Source organism: Eleutherodactylus coqui, chromosome 8 (assembly GCF_035609145.1).
Source record: "Eleutherodactylus coqui strain aEleCoq1 chromosome 8, aEleCoq1.hap1, whole genome shotgun sequence".
In the NCBI taxonomy this organism is placed as follows: Eukaryota; Metazoa; Chordata; class Amphibia; order Anura; family Eleutherodactylidae; genus Eleutherodactylus; species Eleutherodactylus coqui.
Genome location: NC_089844.1, coordinates 59,991,818 through 60,014,034, shown reverse-complemented (window position 1 = coordinate 60,014,034; position 22,217 = coordinate 59,991,818).

The window sequence follows — 22,217 nt, the reverse complement described above, 5'->3', positions numbered from 1 at the left end:
TTCCCATCACTTTCTTGAATTGCCCAGATTTTCACACAAGGAAACCTTAGCGAGCATCGGCGAAATACAAAAATGCTCGGGTCGCCCATTGACTTCAATGGGGTTCGTTACTCGAAACGAACCCTCGAGCATCGCGAAAAGTTCGTCCCGAGTAACGAGCACCCGAGCATTTTGGTGCTCGCTCATCTCTACAGGATACCTCTCCTCAGCCTCCATTCTTTAACACATGAGTGTTGAAGGTACCTCCATGTGGCTGGCACTCTCTCTCAAGTAACCACGAAAAACAGCTAGCCAGAACGGAAGCACTTTGCACACCTTTGCAAGCACATATATATCACCACATCATGTGACAAGACAGTTTGATACAATTTCCAGACATATCCCAGGCACTCTCAGACATTAACCTCTTACATGCTGCAGCTGTGCAATACACATAACTAGAGACAAGACAATTTGCACAGTGCATCCACACTGAAGACATGACATGTATGACAATTATGGAAAGGCCAGAAATCTAGACTTTGGGCCACTATAGCACCAAGAGAAAATCCAGGGCAAAACTGACGCTGTTTGTGGTGGGTAGAGTCAACCTTCTCAAGATGGTTTTGTTGCCCAAAATTCTGTAGGGTACCCAGCAATCCCCTATTTACCTTCCGCAGTCTGTTTTTCAGAAAATTAACTCATGGTTGTTGTTCTTTGTGTGGCAATCGAAAAGAAATAAGCTATCCTGGCGACTTATGCAGAACCCTTAGTGGGAATGACAGTTCTGGATACTCAATTATACTAGATCATGGCACAACCTTTGCAAGTCATACATTGGGGAGGTTTGGAACAACATCATACATGAGCCTTAGTAACTGATAATTTAACTCATCCGCCCATATTTCAGACCCCAGATGTGTGAGCTTTATTAAAAATGTGTCTGCTTAATTTGCTGCCAGCATTCATGCCTAGAACTACTTTGACTTGCTGAACTTAGCTATATTTGGTGTGGGGCATCAACCTTTGAAAACATCAATCAATCAATTACTTATTGAAATCAGCAAAAAATGTCCACCTGACTACTTTGATGCCAGTTTTCATGCCTGGAATCACTTTTGGTTAGGCTGATCTTACCTATATTTGATGCTGGACATCCTATGTGTGCTGACAGCACTGGGTTAGCGGCTGAAATCCATATAACCCTTTACATCACAGTTTTCCATAATGCTCATTATATTGCCAGTTTTTTAATGCCATTTACAGCTATTACCAGAACGCCGCCATGCAATATAATTTATTATTAAAATTAGTTCTCATTAATATGCACAAAAAAAACCAAACAGAACATTTACTGTGAATAAGAAACCAACTTGATACTGATGATTTGTTTCACATCTGTTGTGGTGATGTAGAGAGGGTAAGTCATCAATAATTAAGTCCTGGAAAACCCATTAATGCTAAAGGGTTACATGGACACCCTTCGGTGGCAGGGTTTGTATGGAGTAGGCCCAGAAGCTGAGCCCATTCCATGCATGGTGGATACTGGCTGTCAAGTCCCTTACGGGGACTGAAGTGAAAAAGTAAAAATAGATTGCATAACGTTTTTTCAATTAATATAAAAAATATTAATAGTTAAACCCTTTTCTCATTTTTAACATAAAAAAAGTAAATAAAATAAACATGTTGTATGGAGAAAAAAAAATACCACACCAAAATTGTGCATTTTTGGTCAGCGTGTCTACAACAAAAAAAGTTATAACAAGCCATCAAAAAGTTGTATGTACCCCAAAGTGGTGTTAATGGAAACTGCAGGTTGTCCCGCAAAATCAAGTCTTCACACAACCTCATCTGCATAAAATTTTAAAAGTTATGGTGGTCAGAAGATGGTGACAGAAAACAACAATTCTTTAACCCCTTTCCTCCCCATGACATAAGGGTACGTCATGGGAGCCGGGTACTTCCCACAAAATGACGTACCCTTACGTCATAGGAATAGCGCGAGATCATGACTGATCTCGCGCTATCCCGCAGCGGGAACCGGCTGTCAGTCATAGCTGGCCTCCCACTACAGCAGCGAGGGTGCATCGGAGATGAACCCCAGCTGTTAACCCCTTCCCTGCGGCAGATCGCCACGGGATCGGATCCGTGAGGGGAGATGAAAATAGTCCCCAAAAGTCCCCCAAAGCCCCCAAAAGTGCTGGTAATAACGGCTGAACTGCGCATGTGCAGTAGAAGCTAATGCCAAAGTTGCCTTTGGCATAGTGACTTGCAGGGACCGAAGTGATTGATCCCTGCTGACATGGGTGGCTGTGATACACCTATCACAGCCATCCATGTTCTTTGTTTAATAAATATCGGACACGGTTAGTCCTGCGTATCTCTCTCCTGTCACTGAGAGAGCTTTGTGACAGGAGAGAGATAGCAGAAAGTGAGAAAACTGAAAAAAAACACCGTCGTCCTCTCATAATCACTGCCCCTCGTACCCTAATTTCCCCGCTATACCCACGTCCGTTTTTTTGGGGGGGGGAGTAAATTAAATTTTTTTTTTCATTTTCTCTACCTCATAACCCCGTCATCACCGCTCCTCATACCCTAATCACCCCGGTATACCCACGTCCGTTTTTTTCCGGGGGTTACATTATTTTTTTATTTTGTCTACCTCCATTAAAAAAATTTCTAAAATGGAACGTAGGCACTCACAGGAGGAGGTTTTTTCTAACAGCGACGACTCTGTCTCTACCGTCATGGAGGTTGAGGAAGGGGTTGGGGCAGCAGGGCCAAGTAATGCTGCACCTGCCACTGCGTGGAGTTCCAGAGATTTATTTTCGCCCCACATCCCTGAATTTACCTAATTTGTGGAGGTTCTCTTTGCGTTTGGCAGTTTAATGATTCTACAAGTGAGCAATGGTACCTGGAATTTATTCAGTTGTGCCCTGAAATCCAATGGGCGTTCTCTCCATTATAGGCTTCACCATGTGTCCCGTAAGCAGATTAGGGCTACAATAGGTATATTTCTGAACACAGGACAAACAGGGGTATTCATTTTGGGGTGCAAGTCTTCATTCATATGTATGCTGCACAAAAAACTTTTTATTACAAGCACACAATTGCCAAAGAAATTAAAACTGTGATTTTTTTTTCCTTCTGCTTTGCTTGAATTCATTCAAAAACTGTGGGCTCAAAATATGCAGTACACCCCTAGATGAATTTGTTAAGGAGTCTAGTTTTCAAAATGGGGTCATTTGTGGGGTTCCTCTATGGTTTCGGCCGCTCAAGAGCTCTACAAATGTGGTATGGGGCCTAAAGGCCTTCAAGGAAAATTTCTGCTCTGAAAGCCACAGACTACTCCTTTCATTTTGGCCCCCGTTGTGCATCGAGACATAAGATCAGGGCCACAATGGGTATATTTCTGAACATGGGAGAAACAGGGGTATCTATTTTGGGGTGCAAGTCTTCATTCATATGTGTGCTGAAGAAAAAAAGCTGTTTTTTAAATGACAGAATTGACGAAAAAACGAAAATCACAATTTTTTCCTTCTGCTTTGCTTGAATTCATTCAAAAACCGTGGGGTCAAAATGAACTGTTTACCCCTAGATAAATATGTTAAGGGGTCTAGTTTTAAAAATGGTGTCATTTGTGGGAGTTCTCTATGGTTTTGGCCGCTCAAGAGCTCTACAAGTGTGCTATGGGGCCTAAAAGGCCTTTAAGGAAAATTTCTGCTCTGAAAGCCACTGACTACTCCTTTCATTTTGGGCCCCGTTGTGCATACAAACATAATATTAGGGCCACAATGGGTATGTTTCTGAACACGGGACAAACAGGGGTATCCATTTTGGGGTGTCACTCCTTATTCTCATGTGCACTATAGAAAAAAAGTATAAATTAATTTTAAAAATATGTCTTTAAAATGACATATTTGCAAAAATGTGAATTTTTATTTTTTCTCTTCTAAATTGCATTAACTCCTGAAAAAAAAAAACTGTGCAGTCGAAATACCCCTGACCCCCCTCAGTGAAAACATTAAGGGGTGTAGTTTTTAAAATGGGGTCATTTGTGGTGGTAGCTATTATTCTGACACCAATGAGCCTTTGCGATCTTGGCTTGGTGCAGGAAAACAAAATGTTCCACAAAATGCTGAAAAGTAATGTTAAATTTGTACGTCTCCTAAATGGTTAAAAAAACACGAAAGTTTTTCAAATGTGCGTCCAGAATAAAGTAAAAGGATGGAAATATAAATCTTAGCAAAAGTTTGTACAGTATGTTTGCACATATTTGCGTAATTACAGTTGAAAATGTGAAAAAATGACAATTTTTTTCAAAATTTTCCCAATATTGGCACTTTTAATAAATATTCATAAATTCTATCAGTCTATTTTTTCCACCTAAATGAAGTACAAGATGTGGCGAAAAATCTATGTCAGAATCACTTGGATATGTAAAGCCTTTACGGAGTTATGCTATATTAAGTGACACGTCAGATTTTCAAAGTTTGGCTCTGTCACTAAGGCGCAAACAGGCTTCGTCACTAAGGGGTTAAGGGGTTAAAGATGTTTATTTTAAAGGTAGCACAACAGAAAAACCTATATAAATTTTGTATCACCCTAATTGTACTGACCCACAGAATATAGTCATTTTTGCCGCATGGTGTACGCCATAAAAACAAGACTTCCCCAAAAGTGGTAAAATTGAGTGTTTTATTCTTTTTTATCCCACTTAAAAGTTTTTCAGTACATTATTTGGTACCATTGAAAAATACAACTCGTCCCGGCAAAAAAACAAACCCTCAGATGGCTATGTTGACGGAAAAATGTAGTTATGATTTTTTGAAAGTGGGGAAGAAAAACCAAAAATGGCTTGGGATTGAAGGGGTTATGGCCCCTTACACAGGACGACAGTCGTCTAAATGACTGCAGGAATACTGACGTCACCGCTAAGGTCGTTAATGCTCGTGCAGAGTATTTACACAGGCAAACTTTGCCGCTGGATCACGGGCTTCTCGCTGCCTTCTCAAGCAGCGCTTCACCTTCTATGTAAAGTGCTGCACGGGGAGTGTTTACACAGAACGACAAGCCAGCGATCCAGTTTTATGCTGCCGCACAGCTCTGCTACATGCCCGTCACACATACACAGCTTTGCAACATGCACGTCACACACAGCTGTGCTACATGCCATGCGCCTGACAGGCATGGCTCTGCTACATGACAAGCGTGTCATGGACACAGCTATGCTACATGACATGCGCATCACAGACACAGCTCTGCTACATGATATGTGTGTCACAGATACAGCTCTGCTACATGACATGTGCATCACATACACAGCTCTGCTACATGACATGCACGGTATAGACACAGATATTCTACATTACATGTGCATGTTACAAGCACAACTCTTTTCTTTTACATGACATGTGCATCACAGACACAGCTCTGCTACATGACATGCTCATCACAGAGACTGCTTTGCTACATGACATGCAACATAGAGCTCTGCTACATGACATGCGCATCACAGACACAACTCTGCTACATTACATGCGCATGTCACATGCACAGCTCTGCGACATTATATGCGCATTCCATAAATAAGTAAGAAGCAGCACAGCAGAGACAGATCTTCACAGCATCATCTTTAAAAGTAGAAACTACTCATCTTTATTGAGACATCCAAGGATAAAAATTGCAGAGCATGACATTTCGGCCAATACATCAGCCTTTCTCAAGCTTGGCTTCTTACTTATTTATGGATTGCACTTTTGGAGCCCACTGAAGTCTGGACTCTTGGTGAGGCCTGCACTGCTATATATTTTTCGCAACCCAGTGAGAGTGGTACTTATGTGCTGCTGTTTCTCTAATCTATTCTTGCTGCAATGGATATTATATGCACATGTCACAGACACAGCTCTACTACATTACATGCACATGTCAGACACAGCTCTACTACATTACATGCACATGTCACAGACACAGCTCTGCTACATTACATGCAAATGTCACAGACACAGCTCTGCTACATTACATGCGCATGTCACAGACACAGCTCTGCTACATTACATGAGCATGTCACAGACACAGCTCTGCTACATTACATGCACATGTCACAGACACAGCTCTGCTACATTACATGCGCATGTCACAGACACAGCTCTGCTACATTACATGCGCATGTCACAGACACAGCTCTGCTACATTACATGAGCATGTCACAGACACAGCTCTGCTACATTACATGCGCATGTCACAGACACAGCTCTGCTACATTACATGCATGGTACAGACACAGCTCTCTAACATTACACATATCCATGCTGACTATACACATTGCACACACAGAACATTACACACAGCTCTACTACATCCTTCCTGATTCCCACACATGACACACATCTCCTGGATACAGTGATCAGCCCCCCAGTCATGTGATCCCTGACTCCACCCAGACAGGTGATCACACGACAGTGATGTCATCACATGTCCTGGTAGTTTCTGTCGGTTTATTGGTGTACAGTACTTTCTACCAAACTCCAGAATGGTTCCTCCCACAGCAGTGACATCACCGTAGGTCCTTCAGTCCGCTAGATGTCTGTGGTGGAGGTAGGTCAGTGTCCCCTGTCAGGACTGCCGAGTTGTGTCTGACATAACAGCTTAGTTCCAAAAGCCCTAACTGTGTTTTTTCATCTTTCGGTCAGGATCTGTGTTTTATATATACTGTAGGACCTGTGATGACATCACCAGGGGCAGAACATGAGAAGCATGCACACACACACACACAAACACATATCCATACATATGAACAGACAAGTGGTCGTTAGTAGTTTGATTTATTTCTTAAGCTACAGCAGCACTAAATAGCCAAGCCTCCATCTGTGTAGAGGAGCAAAACATATACCGCAGCCCCCAGGTAGTATACAAGATGATGAATTTGTTAGCATCCTCTGCCCTCCTAAGGGACCAGACAATTTTTAGGGATTTTACCCATGTAATGGTTGTGCTGCCCTATTTGGTTTTTTTTTTCAATTACCAGAATTTTTTCCGTGACGCAATTTTTAACCCCTTAGTGACACCCCCATAGTGTTTTTACAGCTGCGGATGTGTTTGGAGGGAGATTGCGCTGCTATCTTCCTCCATTCATTGTGGGTGTCAGTTGTTTCTTACACCTGCCCTAAAAACTGCGCAGCCAACAGCAGCATTTAAATCCCCTAAATGATGTTCGGGGGTCCCGTATGCCCTGCCCACCCCAGGGAGCCATTCTGGTGTTATTGTAGCCTCAGGGCTGCCATGGCAGTATGCCTATCCAACCATCCCCGTGGGGTGGCTTGATAGGCTCCCTGCCAATTTGCAGTATGATATAATGCTATGGCATTATGTCATACTGCAGGAGCGATCAAAGCATCGCTAGTTGTGGGGACTAAAAGAAAATGTTAAAATAAGAACAATAAAGTTTTCTACTAATTATATTTTTTTTAAAAAGTAATAAAAGTTTAAGAAAAAAAACCTTTTTCCATGTTTGCAATAAAAGAATCTAAATAATAAAACAAAAATACATATTTGGTATCGCTGCGTCTGTAAAAGTCTGATCTTAGACTTATGCAAGACTAATGCAAAGTAATGCATTATTTATCCCGCACGGTGAACATCGTCAAAAAAAAAAAAAAAAGAACGCCAGAAATGCGCTTTTTGGGTCATCCTATCGCCAGGAAAAAATGAGCCCTCACGCAACTACATTGATGGAAAAATAAAAAAGTAATTGGGCGCAAAAAATGGACACAAAATAATTTAAAAAAATTAAATATCTTTTCAAAAATACAAGTATTACAGCAAAAAAACAATAAGTTTGGTATTGTAGCAATTGTACTGACCCATATAATAAAGTTATCAGGTCATTTTTGTTGCAGTTTGTGCACCGTAGAAACAAGACGCACCGAAAGATGGCGAAATGTCGCTTTTTTTTCCATTGCTCTCCACTTAAAATTTTGTTAAGGTTTTTCAGTACATTATATGGTACTTTAAATGGCACCATTGAAAATACAACTCGGCCCGCAAAAAACAAGCCCTCATACAGCGACGTCAATGTATGAATAAAGGAGTTACGATTTTTTAAAAAGGGGGAGGAAAAAACAAAAATGGAAAAGAACAAAAAAGCTCGTCCCTAAGGGGTTAATATATTTTGTCACACAATTTTTTTCAGTTTTTTTGTTTTATTAGCGGTAAATTTTTACATTGATAGTTGTTTATTTTCAAAAGTAGTATATTTACGCTAAAATAAAGTACAGGAATGGGTTCCTCATTTTTTACTTATGTTTTGCTATATAATTGGTATAGTCTCGGATTGCAGGGCACATATGGTGACAGTTTAGGTTAGAGTCAACTGTGGATAGTTTTCTTTTTAATATATGTAATTTTTAGAGATGAGCGAGCGTACTCGGAAAAGCACTACTCGCTCGAGTAATTTGCTTTATCCGAGTATCGCTGTGCTCGTCCCTGAAGATTCGGGTGCCGGCACGGAGCGGGGAGCTGCAGGGGAGAGCGGGGAGGAACGGAGGGGAGATCTTTCTCTCCCTCTCTCCCGCCCGCTCTCCCCTGCTCCCCGCTGCGACTCACCTGTCAGCCGCAGCGGCACCCGAATCTTCAGACCCGAGCACAGCGATACTCGGATAAAGCACATTACTCGAGCGAGTAGTGCTTTTCCGAGTACGCTCGCTCATCTCTAGTAATTTTATTTTATTCAGTACATTATTTTTTCGAGCTATGTTTATAATTTTTTTTTAACTTCTCTGTCCCCCATGATGTCATATAAGACCTGTGGGGGTCATTCACATTGTCATCGCAGGAATCCTATACTGCCTTGACAAAAGCTGATAATTAATTTCATGACATGCACAGGCATCTGAGAGCTTATGCGTTAATATTATGTATTTTACCCAGGCCTCTGCTAAGAAGGTCCAGAAGCTTGAGTCAATAATGGGAGACTGCTCTATCTCACTATGGGAGACCTGAGTTCCAAAGAAGCGCTCAATGGGTCCAGTGTTGCTCCTTGAGATCATCCGTGTCTGAGCTGAGCCTTTCCTGCAGACCATGGTCTTGCCCGCGATCCGGAAATATTTGTGGTAAGGCTGATGTAAGGGGATCTTGCGAGTACTCGGGTCGAGCACAGCCTACCTCGCCATTAGCAAGTCACGCTCCCCCATGAGCTGAAATACTTTAATACTAGAACTCAAAAGTATGACAAAGTGTGCCAAATGTTTGATCTTTACAAACTGAATACTAATATTTGTCTCTGATATCCAACTGACGGGAAATATCATGAACTCTAAATTGTATACATAAATGATCAAAGTGTCAATTAGGCCTTAGTCACACGGGCGTTTTTTCACGCGATTTGCGAATCGCATGACGGATGCGCATCCGCAAATCGCGTGACCGGTGCGCGCAAGTCGCCCGAAAATCTGCTCCTAGCCGCGTTTCATTAGAAACGGGCTGGAGCTGTCCAGCGCATTGCATTCAATGGAGACGGCAATAGAGCCGGCTCCATTTAAAGCAATGCGCTGCGGGCGAGCCCGGGATGAATTGTCGGGAAGGGCTTAAATATATAAGCCCTTCCCTGCAATTCATCCTAAAATGTGTAAAAATAAAAAATATATATATACTCACCTTCTCCCGGCAGCCGGAGCTCCGTGTGGCCGTCCTGCAGTGGGTGTGAAGGGGTGTGAGTCAGACCTGCCCCTGATTGGCTCAGCGCTGAGAGGCAGCAGTCACTCACCCATTCATGAATTCATGAATGGGTGTGTGAGTGAAACCTGCCTCTGATTGGTCAGGGCTGTGACCAATCAGAGGCAGATCATTCAGCATCGCAGATAGGTGCGATCTGCGATTTCTGTTCTATAATTTATCGGACGAGCGCATAAAAAGCGCTCATGTGTCCGATACCATTGCAAAGCAATGGTTTTATAAAATCGCCGGACGCATGCGCATGCGCAAATCGCGGCTAAAAACGCCCGTCTGACTAAGGCCTTAAAATGAGAAACATGCTGTTGTTTTTGGGCGGATTTACACAAAAGCGTGTTGTACTTGAGGAAAAATAATTAAAAACAAGGGCAGCGCTCCAGAGGTATGACTATAAGGGCTCCTTCCCACGGACGGATTTCCGCAGCGTTGCCCGCAGCTATTAGGTTCTATTGGACCTAATAGCTCAATGCTCACTGTGTAGAATTCCATCGCGGAATTCCGCACCATGAAATCACCCGTCTTCACCAGCGGCACGCTCTATTTGCTGTGGGTGTACGCGCGGACGGCTTCCATTGCAGACAATGGAAGCCCGTCCTTCACGCTATCTTCCGCTGTAGCACAGCGGAAGATAGCGTGAAACCGCTTCCCCGCCCACCGCCAGCCGCGTCATATGACGCGGCCGACGCGTTATGTGACGCTGTGGGCATGTCATATGACGCGGCCGGTGCGTCACATGATGCTGCGGCGCATGCGCGCCGAAGCGTCATGCGGGACGGAAGACGCCGAATCCGCAGGTAAGTATGAGGTCTCTGGGGGGCGCCGTGACGGGCTCCACCGCGGAATTCCGCTGCGGAGCCCGTCACGGCCGTGTGCAGCCGGCCTAAAAAAATCAAACTGTGGAAAAAATGAAGAGGACTTAGTTGTGTGACCGGAGAAGGTCAGAAGGGCAGAACATAATACATGAAGTCCCTGGCAGCCTATAAGATATTGGGTTTGGAGTGGCCACCAAATCTCCTTGCCACAAGGACATCCACTGGTGGTGAGCGTCAGCAGGATCCCGAAGTATGTCTTGGTCACATAAAGTGTAGAATTTCAAATGAGTAACCAAATCCCGGTGAGGCTACAGCCATTAACATAAGGAAGTTAATAAACTTACTTTACAGGGGGTCTCCCTTAAAGGGGTTTTATCATGAAAAAAAAAATCAATACTTACCTATTCCTTCCCTGTCGGTCTTCTTACCGCATCTTCTCTGCACCGATTTTCTCCAGTCCCCCGGGTCACCTCACCTCTAGCCGGCTGGATCCACTTCTTCCTGTTTTGGACCGTTCATTCTTAGCATTCTCCTTCCAGCAAGTCAGTGTGCATTACATCACTAATGACATAGCGTTCACTGCCAAGCAAGCAATGCTGAGGTACTGCCATGACTAGTGACGTAGCGTACATTGCCCTGCAGGAAGGAGAATCCCGATAATGTACATAATGTCATGGGAAGAAGAGGATCCGGACGGCTTGCGGTGAGGTGACCTGGGGAGACTGCAGGAGCCAGGAGAAGATCTGCAAGGAGAAGATGCAGTAAGTAAAGGGCCTGGGGAGGAATAGGTAAGTATTTCATTTTTTTTTCTAATGACAAAACCCCTTTAAGAACACCCACTATAATCCTGGTCTTCAGAATGTCATAAAAATGCTTTCCAGTAGTTGCAATCAATGGTCCACAGTGGGGATATGTAGAAAATGTATGGTTTATTAATAAGGGTAAATTAACACATTGAGGCCTCGGTCAGACGAGCATTGTTTTTGCGCACCAAAATAATAATAATCTTTATTTATATAGCGCCAACATATCCGCAGCGCTTACAATACAGGGGAAATAAAACAAGACAACAGTTACATGAAGTAATCAGTTGATGGAAACAGTAGGGGCGAGGGTCCTGCTCCAACGAGCTTACATACTACAGATAACGGGGTGATATAGGAGGTAAAGGGGCTGGAGATGTGCACGGTATGGCGAGGTGGAGAGTGAGGGATGCTATACACACAGACAATGGTCAGGCTGTATAGTGGCGGAATCGGGATGACTGCAGGAGCGGTTTATGATGGCTAGCAGGGATTGCAGTCTGTGGGACAGGGAACTTGTTATCAGGCAGAGTACAAAGGGGTTTGGTTTAGGGGATATGGTATGCCTCCCTGAAGAGGTGCATTTTTAGAGCATGCCTGAAGTTTAGTGTGTCAGTGATTGCCTGGATGTTTTTTGGTAGCGCGTTCCAGGGGACAGGTGCTGCTCTGGAGAAGTCTTAGAGATGGGAATGAGAGGTTCTAATTAAAGGGGCACTCAGTTTGATTTCATTAACAGAGTGGAGGGTGCGGGCTGGGTGGTGGATTGAGATGAGTAAAGCAATGTAGGGCAGGGCGGTCTGTGGAGTACTTTGGGGATGAGTGTAGTGAGTTTAAATTGAATTCTGGCACAGGGCAGAGGCGTCCGTGTAGCAGTTGGACAGGAAGATGAGCCTGGTTGCCGCATTCAGGATGGACTGGAGGGGGTAGAGTCTGGTGTGTGGGGGGTGGGGGGGGTGGCAATCAGCAGCGAGTTGCAATAATCGAGCCGAGAGTGGATGAGGGCAACAGTGAGCATTTTTAGCGTGTCCACAGTAAGCAAAGGTCGTATTCTGGCGATGTTCTTGAGGTGCAGCTGACATGTTCGGGCGTGAGATTGGATGTAGAGGGTGAAGGAGAAGGAGAGATCGGAGTCGACTATGACCCCAAAAAGAACGCATCTATTAGATTCAATAGCTCACATGAACGATTTTTAGATGCGCTAAATACTCGCATATACAAAAGATAGGACATGTGCGGCTACAATGCATGCATCTAAGGTGCGTGCTGCGAGAAAATATAGGACCTGACCTATCTTTTCTGTGTTCTGCACAGAAGTTCCCATTGACTCCTATGGGAGTTGGATGAGCACGCAGCATGCACCACGGATCGTGAGCGAGCAAACTATGCGCAAATGTTGATTGCGCCTTTAGCTTTGTTCATTCATTTTTTTCCACACGCGAGTGACTATCTTTTTGCGCGGCTATTTGTGCGCAAAAAAAGACGCACATCTGACCGAGGCCTAACACATATTAATAAGGCTAAATAAAAAACACATGCCAATGTGAACAGCAAAGAGATGTATAAATAGAATAGTTCTTCACTGATATGATCCCTAAAACGTAACTTTTAATAATAATCAACTAAAACATGTACGGGCTCAGAACAAACATATAGGATTATGGTGGTATTTGTTCATTATTTTTCCTACTTCTACAGCCAGAAGTTGCTATAAAAATTCAAGGGCTTAGTGGTAGGATTAATAAGACAGAGCTGTACTAATAGCACATGCCCTGTCCACCAATATAAACATCACCCCTCATGTAATAGGAGAATAGATAGGAAAAGAGTGAAAGCAAAACATGTAGAGAAACAAAGTACTTAGTACAGGTAACTGGTCTATTTATTACTGCCGTCCTATTGATGTTTTGACCCAAACTTTGCCCTTTTGTTCCTGGTTCCAAATTTTAGGTATAGATTACCTAGTTCTAGGTGATTCTAGATCCAAGTTCCAGGTTTTCTGGGTTCTAGATTCACAAAGGTTCTAGACTTAGGTTCCGGAGTCCTGTCCCTAGATAATCGCTCCAGGCTCAGGTTCCAGTATACTCAAGATAGAGAATCTAAGTTTCAAACTCAAAGTTGTAGATACTGTTTCTAAGTTTAGGTTTCCTGAGTTCTAGATCGTCATGGTTCCAGATTTAAGTTCTGGAATCCTGTCCCTAGATATCGTTTCAGGCTCAGGTTCCAGATTTACAGACTCAAATTAGAGACTAAAACGTCTTGATGCAGGTTCTAGGTTTTCAGTTCAACGCGTTTCTGTTGATCTCTCAACTCCTCAGGAACCTTATATATAAATAGCTTAACTAGCAAACGGTTTCTAGAGTAATCAAATAGCAGATATAGAAAAGTCTAGAAGTCTAGAGTAAAGTAACATGATAAAGAAGTGCTGAAAGAATTCTAGTCAGCATCTAGAATCACCCAGAACCAAGTAATCTGTACTTATTTGGAACCTAAATCTAGAACCTAGAACTTGGGTCTAGAACCGGAAGCTAAAACCTGGTAACCTATCTAGACCGTGAATCTAGAACTTGAATCTGGGTCCTGTGTTAAACAGCACCATCTGTCCAGTGGTATCAATGCAAATAAACCATCTTTACACTGTAGTCCTCTCCGTAGACCTCTATGCTCCGTGATAGTATTAGAGTGGCTATACTCTATTGAAAATCTGGCACCCTCTCAGGAACAAAACGGCAAAGTTTGGGTCAAAACATCAATAGGACGGCAGTAATAAATAGACAAGTTACCTGTACTAAGTAAACTGTTTATCTACACGTTTTTTCTTTTTCCTTTCACATAAACCTCTTTAAGGGCTTATTCACATGAGCGCATATTGCGAATTTTTACGCCCGACTGTATATGTACGCGACCATCTGAGGCATTGGTTTCCAATGTATTCGTTCACACGGGCGATTATACAGCGCATAAAAATGGTGACCCGCAGAAAATAGAGCATACGCAATCGAAATATGCGCCAACGCATATACGATGGCTAAAAAGATAAGTAAAAGTAAGACTAGAATACGCTTTCTAGCTCTGGTTGTGATCGACGGAAAACATTCTGTCGGGAGATTATACATCGTGGACGTGCGAACATAAATACACCTACGCTCGTGTGAATAAGCCCTCAGACTGTGCAGGGAATGCAGGAGATTTGGAGCTCTGTGCCAACCGGAGCTTAATTACCTGAAGGAATAAGGAAATACTAATTAATTAGTACAAGACATGTAGTGGAATTTTCCTTTAAACCCTTCCCAATGTGCGCTGTGCAAGTGTAGTGCATTTCAGGTGTCACTTCATACATGGTGGGTGTCGGCTGTCTTTGAGAGCTGTCACCCGCCTATGACGGCAGCAATCAGAGATAACGCCAGTCCCGGCTGTTAATCCTTTAAAATGTAGCGACTGGGAACAAGATGTCAACAGATACATGCAATGAGATCGCGGGGTGCTGTCCAGGTGTCATGGCAGCCTGGGACCCTCAAAAGGCAATCACGGCTGCCTGTCACAGATTTTAATAGGATGCCTGTCAGATAGTATAATACAATACAATACAAGTTCAATTCCGCTATGGGGACTAAAAAAAAACTAAAATAAAGATTTTTTATTTACTAGAAAAAAATGTAAAAGAAAACCATTTTCCCAGTCGTTGTATAAAAAAAAAAAAAAATTGGTATCACTGCATCCATAAAAGTCCAATGAATTAAAATATCACATTATTAATCCTGCATGGGGAACACCATCAGAAAAAAAACCTTGAGTTTTTGACCAAATTTGAGTTTTTTTTGTGGTTACACTGTATTCAATAAAAAAAATTAAACAAAAAGTGATCAAAAAGTCTTATACCCCATATTGGTATAGATAAAAACTACAGATCACCTTGAAAAAAATGAGCCTTCACACAGCTGCATCAACAGAATCATAAAAAAGTTACGGGGGTCAAAAGATAGTGACAGAAAGCAAAGTTTTTGAAAGTTTTTTTTTAACTAGTGCTACATAAAAAACTATATAAATTTAGTATCACTGTAATCATACTGACCCACAGAATAAAGATAAAATGATATTTTTACTGTACCATAACAGGTAAAAAGAAACCTTAAAAAAAGGCGCAAGTGTTTTTTCTTTCCATCCTGCCCACTTAGAAATTTTCAATAAAGTTTTCCAATAAAATATATCGGATGTTAAGTACTGCTATTAAAAAATTACAACTCATGGTGCAAAAAAAACAAGCTATGGTGTGGCCGTGTATCCAGAAAAATTTAAAAAGTTCTGATTTTTTTGAAGAAAAAATGAATATGAAAGAAACGAAAATGGCTGCAGCAGGAAAGGGTTAAAGGAAAAACTCTAATTCCCTCTGATATATTGGGCTTTTATCACGTATAAGAGAATAAACACCTTGGTGTTTTCAGCACGGAACAGTCATTTTTAATACAGAACACAATGTTCAAGCACAAAGAATCTGGGAGCTGAGATAAATGTCAGGGCCAAATTCTGAGTGTTCGTAGGATCGGTTCAGGAGCGATGATGCAATGATAAGCGCACCGCAGGTTTTATTTTAATGCTCATAAAGCACCTTTAAAGACAATCTGCAGCGCTGGTCAGAGACGCATTAGTTAAATTAATCTCAATGCTCTTTTGATCTAGAGCCAAATTACATTCAGTAATTCAGCCCTACAGATATAATCATTTATTAAGATGGTGGAGAAAAGGCTACTTGCAGGGTAACAGCAGTGAAATAAATACATGTGCTTGTAGTATGTAATTGGAAATGCCATCCATCCCAAACTAATAGCTATATGAACCCTTCGGCCTCATTCACACGGGTGTGGTTTGAGCGCAGTATAAGCGCGTGAAAAAATTGCGGCTACACTGCACTAAAAATTATGTGAACGTGCGATTTTTTACATACAGAAGACCCGAGCTTCATGCATGTGAAAATCTCCCATTCCCTGGAGCAGGGTGTTGCTTTAAAAAAGTGCAGCTGCTCCGGGAGGAGAGAGAAGAAGCCCCGCAGGGCTCCGGGATTTCCCCATAGCCACACTTTCTCTCTCCCTGCTATGGGAAAATTTCCCATAGCTCTGCTCTGAGGGGTGGTGTTTTGTGATGAAACTAAAAGTTGGTGCCCTTTACTGGCATGCAGTGGCTCTTCATTCCTTATGCTATAAATGCCACTTTTTGGGAAAGGAAGCCAACCAATTTACACCAGCTGTTACATAGTAAGAGCTTATTTACACGAGCGTATATCGGCTGGTGTTTCCACGGCCAGCCGATATACACTACCATGTGATGCACGGGCTCGGCGTATATGCTGTGGGGTGGGGGTAGATAGCTTAGTTCGCCTGTGTGAAATTAGTCTTAGGGTTCTTTCCCACGAGCGTATATTGGCCCGCCGTTTTCACGGTCGACCGATATACGCCATGATCTGACACCATGATCTATGTTGGCCGGCCAGATGCTTTTACGTCGGGGCCAAAAGATAGCCCTGGAACTATCTTTTGAGCTAGACTATGTCGGGCGCTGCATGGGCTCCTATGGGGGCCAATGATAGTGGCCGGAGAAGGGAGGGAGTTTAGCAGCATGACTGCTAAACTCCCTCCCTCTTCTCTCCTCCCCTCCAGCTGCTTTCAATGTGAGGGGGTGGAGCAGGGGCGGAGCTAAGTGGCCTTGCCGTATATGCGCCGGAGCCCATGCCGTCTGAACGGGTGCATAAACGTTAGATTTGTGCGCCCATTTACGAGTTTTTACTCCCCAGATCATAGCGTATATGTGTTGCTCCACCCACCAACCTGCCACGATTTACAAGACTCATACCTACACGTGCTGCGGGTTCACTGCGTAAGTTCTCCAAAGCTACAAAAAAATACCTTATAAGAAACAAACAGCTGAAATCAGTGCCAGTACCTTATGATGCCCTTAGGCCCTTAACGACCACAGATATGCCTTTTGATGGCCTTTATCAGCGGGCTATGTATGGAGAGAGATTGCGCGGTGCTCTCCCTCCATACATCACAGGCGCCGGCTGTTTCTTACAGCCGACACCTGGTGGCAACAGTTCCGATCAGCCGTGTGGCTGATCGGAACAGTTAACCCTTTAAATCCCCCGAACGATGTTTGGGGGTCCTGTACGGCCCCCCACGATGAGATCCCTAGGAGCCATGCGGGTGTCATGGCAACCGGGGGCCTTCTGAAAGTGGCCATGGAGTGGCTTGATAGGCTGCCTGCCCGATCGAAGTATGATGTAATGCTATGGCAAGTTGTTGTCCCCTCTGAGAAGTAAAAATAAGAACAATAAAGTTTTACTTATTATTAAAAAAAAAGTAAAAAGCAATAAAAGTAAAAAAAACCCAACAACCCATAATGCTATATTTATAATAGTAAAATCTAAATCTTAGCAACAAAAATACATAATTGGTATCGCTGTGTCCGTAAAAGTCTGATCTATCAAAGTAACACATTATTTACCCCGCACAATGAACGTTGTCAGAAAAAAAAATAAAGAACGCCAGAAATGTGCTTTTTTGGTCACCCGTAGAGATGAACGAGCATGCTTGTTTAACCCCTTGAGTGGCACGCCCGGAAATTTTCCGGGACGAGCTCCACTGCTCATAGCAACATAGCCCGGAAGATTTCCGGGCTATGTATCACTATGGGAGCTGCAGAGCACAATGCCACAAGCTGTGACAGTGTGCTCTGCCTACACAGTCCCACAGAGAACAAAGCAAGGGCTTTGAAAAACCAGCAGAAGATATTGCAGACATGCAGGCAATCTCCTGCACTGGTTTGTTTACAGGTTGCCATAGAGACCATCGGCTTGTCAGAAGCAAGCCGATGGTCTCTGTGGCAGGGAGAGCTGGTTGTTAGCTGTCAGAGGACAGCTAGGTACTAGCTCTTACAGCAGAGATCAGAGAAAACCTCCGATCTCTGCTGTGTTAACCCTTTACATGCTGCAGTCTATGTGACTGCAGCATGTAAAGGGCTGTCACTGCAGCATGTAAAGGGCTGTCACCATCGGACCCCCGGAATGTGATCAGGGGTCCTGATGGGTCCTTGTGGAAGTCCCCTAAAGGGACAAAAGAAAAAAAAAAAAAAGTTAAAAAATTATAAAAAAAATTATAAAAACACTTGTCTCCCTTTAGGCCTTAGTCAGACGGGCATTTTTTGCCGCGATTTGCGCATGCGTCCGGCGATTTTATAAAACCATTGCTTTGCAATGGTATCGGACACATGAGCGCTTTTTATGCGCTCGTCCGATAAATTATAGAACAGAAATCGCAGATCGCACCTATCTGCGATCTGCGATTCCTGTTCTCTTCTCTATATGCGCTCAATGGGGCCGGCGGCAGCAGCACCAACCCCATTGAGAACATATAGAAGACAAATCATTCTTCTCTGCCACAGCTGTAACAGCTGTGGCAGAGAAGAACGATGTTTGCCCATTGAATTCAATGGAGCCGGCAATACAGCCGCCTCCATTGAAAGCAATGGGCTGCCGGCGAACGCAGGATGAATTGTCGGGAAGGGGTTAAATATATAAGCCCTTCCCTGCAATTCATCCAGAAAAGTGTTAAAATAAAGAATATATATATACTTACCTGCTCCCGGCAGCCGGAGTTCCGTGCGGCCGTACTGCAGTGGGTGTGAAGGGGGTGTGAGTCAGACCTGTCCCCTGATTGGCTCAGCGCTGAGCCAATCAGGGGGCAGGTCTGACTCACACCCCCTTCACACCCACTGCAGGCTAGCCGCACGGAACTCCGGCTGCCGGGAGCAGGTAAGTATATATATATTCTTTATTTTAACACTTTTCTGGATGAATTGCAGGGAAGGGCTTATATATTTAAGCCCTTCCCGACAATTCATCCCACACTCGCCCGCAGCGCATTGCTTTCAATGGAGCGGGCTGTATTGCCGCTCCATTGAATGCAATGCGCTGGACAGCTCCGGCCCGTTTCTAATGAAACGCGGCTAGGAGCAGATTTTCGGGCGATTTTCGGGCACCGGTCACGCGATTTGCGGATGCGCATCCGTCATGCGATCCGCAAATCGCGCGAAAAACGCCCGTCTGACTAAGGCCTTACTTTGTAAAAAATCAAAAATATAATCACACATGTGGTATCCATGCGTCGTAATGACCCAGAGAAGGAAGTTAATACATTATTTAACCCTTAATGACATGGCCCCTTTTTTTCTTTTTTCCCCATTTCTTTTTTTCCTCCCCCCTGTTTAAAAAATCACAACTTGTCCCGCAAAAAACAAGCCCTTATATGGCCATGTCAATGGAAAAATGAAAAAGTTATGGCTCTTGAGACGCAACTGCAAAATTAGTTGAAATTCAATGATTAGACCATTTTAAAAAACCTGCCCTGGTGGGCACGACAGGGTGGTAGGAAACCCGCCACTCAAGGGGTTAAGGCTGATACTCGAGCGAGGGGTTAGCGGGGGTGGGGAGAGAGAGAGATCTCTCTCACACTCCCCCCGCCGCCCCCCCCTGCATTAGCTCGGACGAGTAATCAGTTACTCGAGAAGACCAATGCTCGCTCGATTATTAACCTTAAACAAGCGTGCTTGCTCATCTCTAGTCACCCGATCTCCAAGAAAAAATGCAATAAAAAGCTAATAAAAAGTCGTATGTATTCCAAAATTGTACCAACGCAAACTACAGGACATCTTGCAAAAATTAAGACCTTGCACAACTATGTCGACAGAAAAATAAAAAAGTTATTGCGCGCAAAAGATGGCGGCAGAAATTTTTTTTTTAATTAAATATCTATATTAAGTTGTACAGCAAAAAAACCCCAAAACATAGAAGTTTGAAATCATAGTAATCGTATTGACCCATACTGAAACAAGATGCATCGAAAGATGGCGGAATTTCTTTTTTTTTCCATTTCTCTGCACTTAGAATTTTTTAAAGGTTTTTCAGTACATTATATGGTACATTAAATAGCACCATTGAAAAAACAACTCGTCCTGCAGAAAACAAGCCCTCATGCAGCGACCGCGATGGATAAATAAAGGAGTTAGGATTTTTTAAAAGGGGGGAGAAAAAAACAAAAATGGAAAAGCAAAAAAGGAGTTCGTGAGAGCAGCATAAACAATATGCCCTCAAAGACAACAAGGAGATCACCATTAAGCCTGCAGATAACGGTGGTGCTATAGTCCTCATGAATACATCAGACTACAAGAAAGAAGCAGACAGACAGCTGACAGACACCAGATACTACACCAAACTGGATCAAGACCTGACTCAAAGATGTGTGAGGGAATTGAGAAGGGCCATCAGAAGCCTATCTGTGAACTCCACAAAACTTATGGACTTCATACCGGAGAACCCGAGGGTTGGAACTTTCGACATGCTTCTAAAACAACACAAAGCTGGCAACCTAGAGAGGCCAATTATCTCAGGTGTGCAAACACTCACTGAAGGAATCACAGGATGCGTAGAAGAGGTCCTAAAACCACTGGTGAGAAACACAACCAGCTGCTTGCAGGACACCACTGACCTACTGAACAAACCATCAACCATAGGTCCCCTCCCCGATGGCGCCACCCTGGCCACTATGGATGTAGAATCTTTATATCCCAACATCCCACACAAAGATGGACTGACCGCCTGCCAGGCACACCTTGAGGCCAATTGGGTCACCTCTAAATCCGTGTTACAACTCCCAAGATTCATCCTCACACACAATTATTTCTCCTTTGGCAAGGAGATATTCCTGCAACTCACCAGAACCGCCATGGGCAATAAAATAGCATCACAATATGCCAACCATTTCATGGCAAAACTGGAGAGTGACTTTCTGGCCTCCGGCCCCAGCAAACCATTGGCCTACTTCTGCTACAATGATGACATCATAATCATCTGGACCAACACCGAACAAGAACTAATATTATTCCATGAGAGATTCAATGAATTCCACCCCATTATAAACCTGACATTAAGCTACTCATATACTGAAATCAACTTTTTGGACACCACCATAAAAACTTCAAACAACTCAATACAGACATCCCTATACTGAAATCCGATCAATCGGCCCACATACATCAGATGGGACAGCTTCCACCATAAACCGATCAAAAAGTCAATTTTCTACAGCCAGGCCATCAGATGCAACCGTATCTGCTCCAACCCAACAGACTGAGAGGAACATTTACACAATCTCAAAAAGATATTTTTAAATCAGGGCTACCATCCCACCTCAATTGATGACCAAATCACCAGAGCCACCAGGATACCCAGGAATCAACTACTCCAATACAAAGAGAAAGAAAAAACAGTCATGCATCTCTAGTAGTGACCTACAATCCACAGCTAGAGGTGCTAAGGAAAACCGCAAAGAAACTCCATCATATCCTACACAAGGATGACCGTCTGAAACCATATTCCCGGACCCTCCCCTTCTGTGTTACAGGAAACCCCCAAATTTGAGGAACCTTATAATCAAGAGTGCATTGCCCTCTGACACACAAAAAGGAACTTATCTCCGTAATGTAAGGAGCTACAACACCTGCTCACATATACTGACTGCGGACAGGATACGGATCCCCAACACACAGCAGGACTATAAGATCCCAGGGACATTCACATGTTCCACGTCTGATGTTGTGTACCTGATCCTGTGCAGGACATGCATGTCCTGTTGGGGCCCTTATGTTGGAGAAACAGGACCAAAACTAAAAAGCGAGATCTCCTCATCACACAAACGCAGAAAGACAGAATTACCTGTGGCGGAGCACTTTTCTAGTCATGGACACGACATAGAAGATATGAAATCACCATATTAAAAAGGCAATTTCAAGTCACAAAGCCATAGAAGAATTTGGGAGTACAAACTTATAACAACTTTTGACACTTTCAACA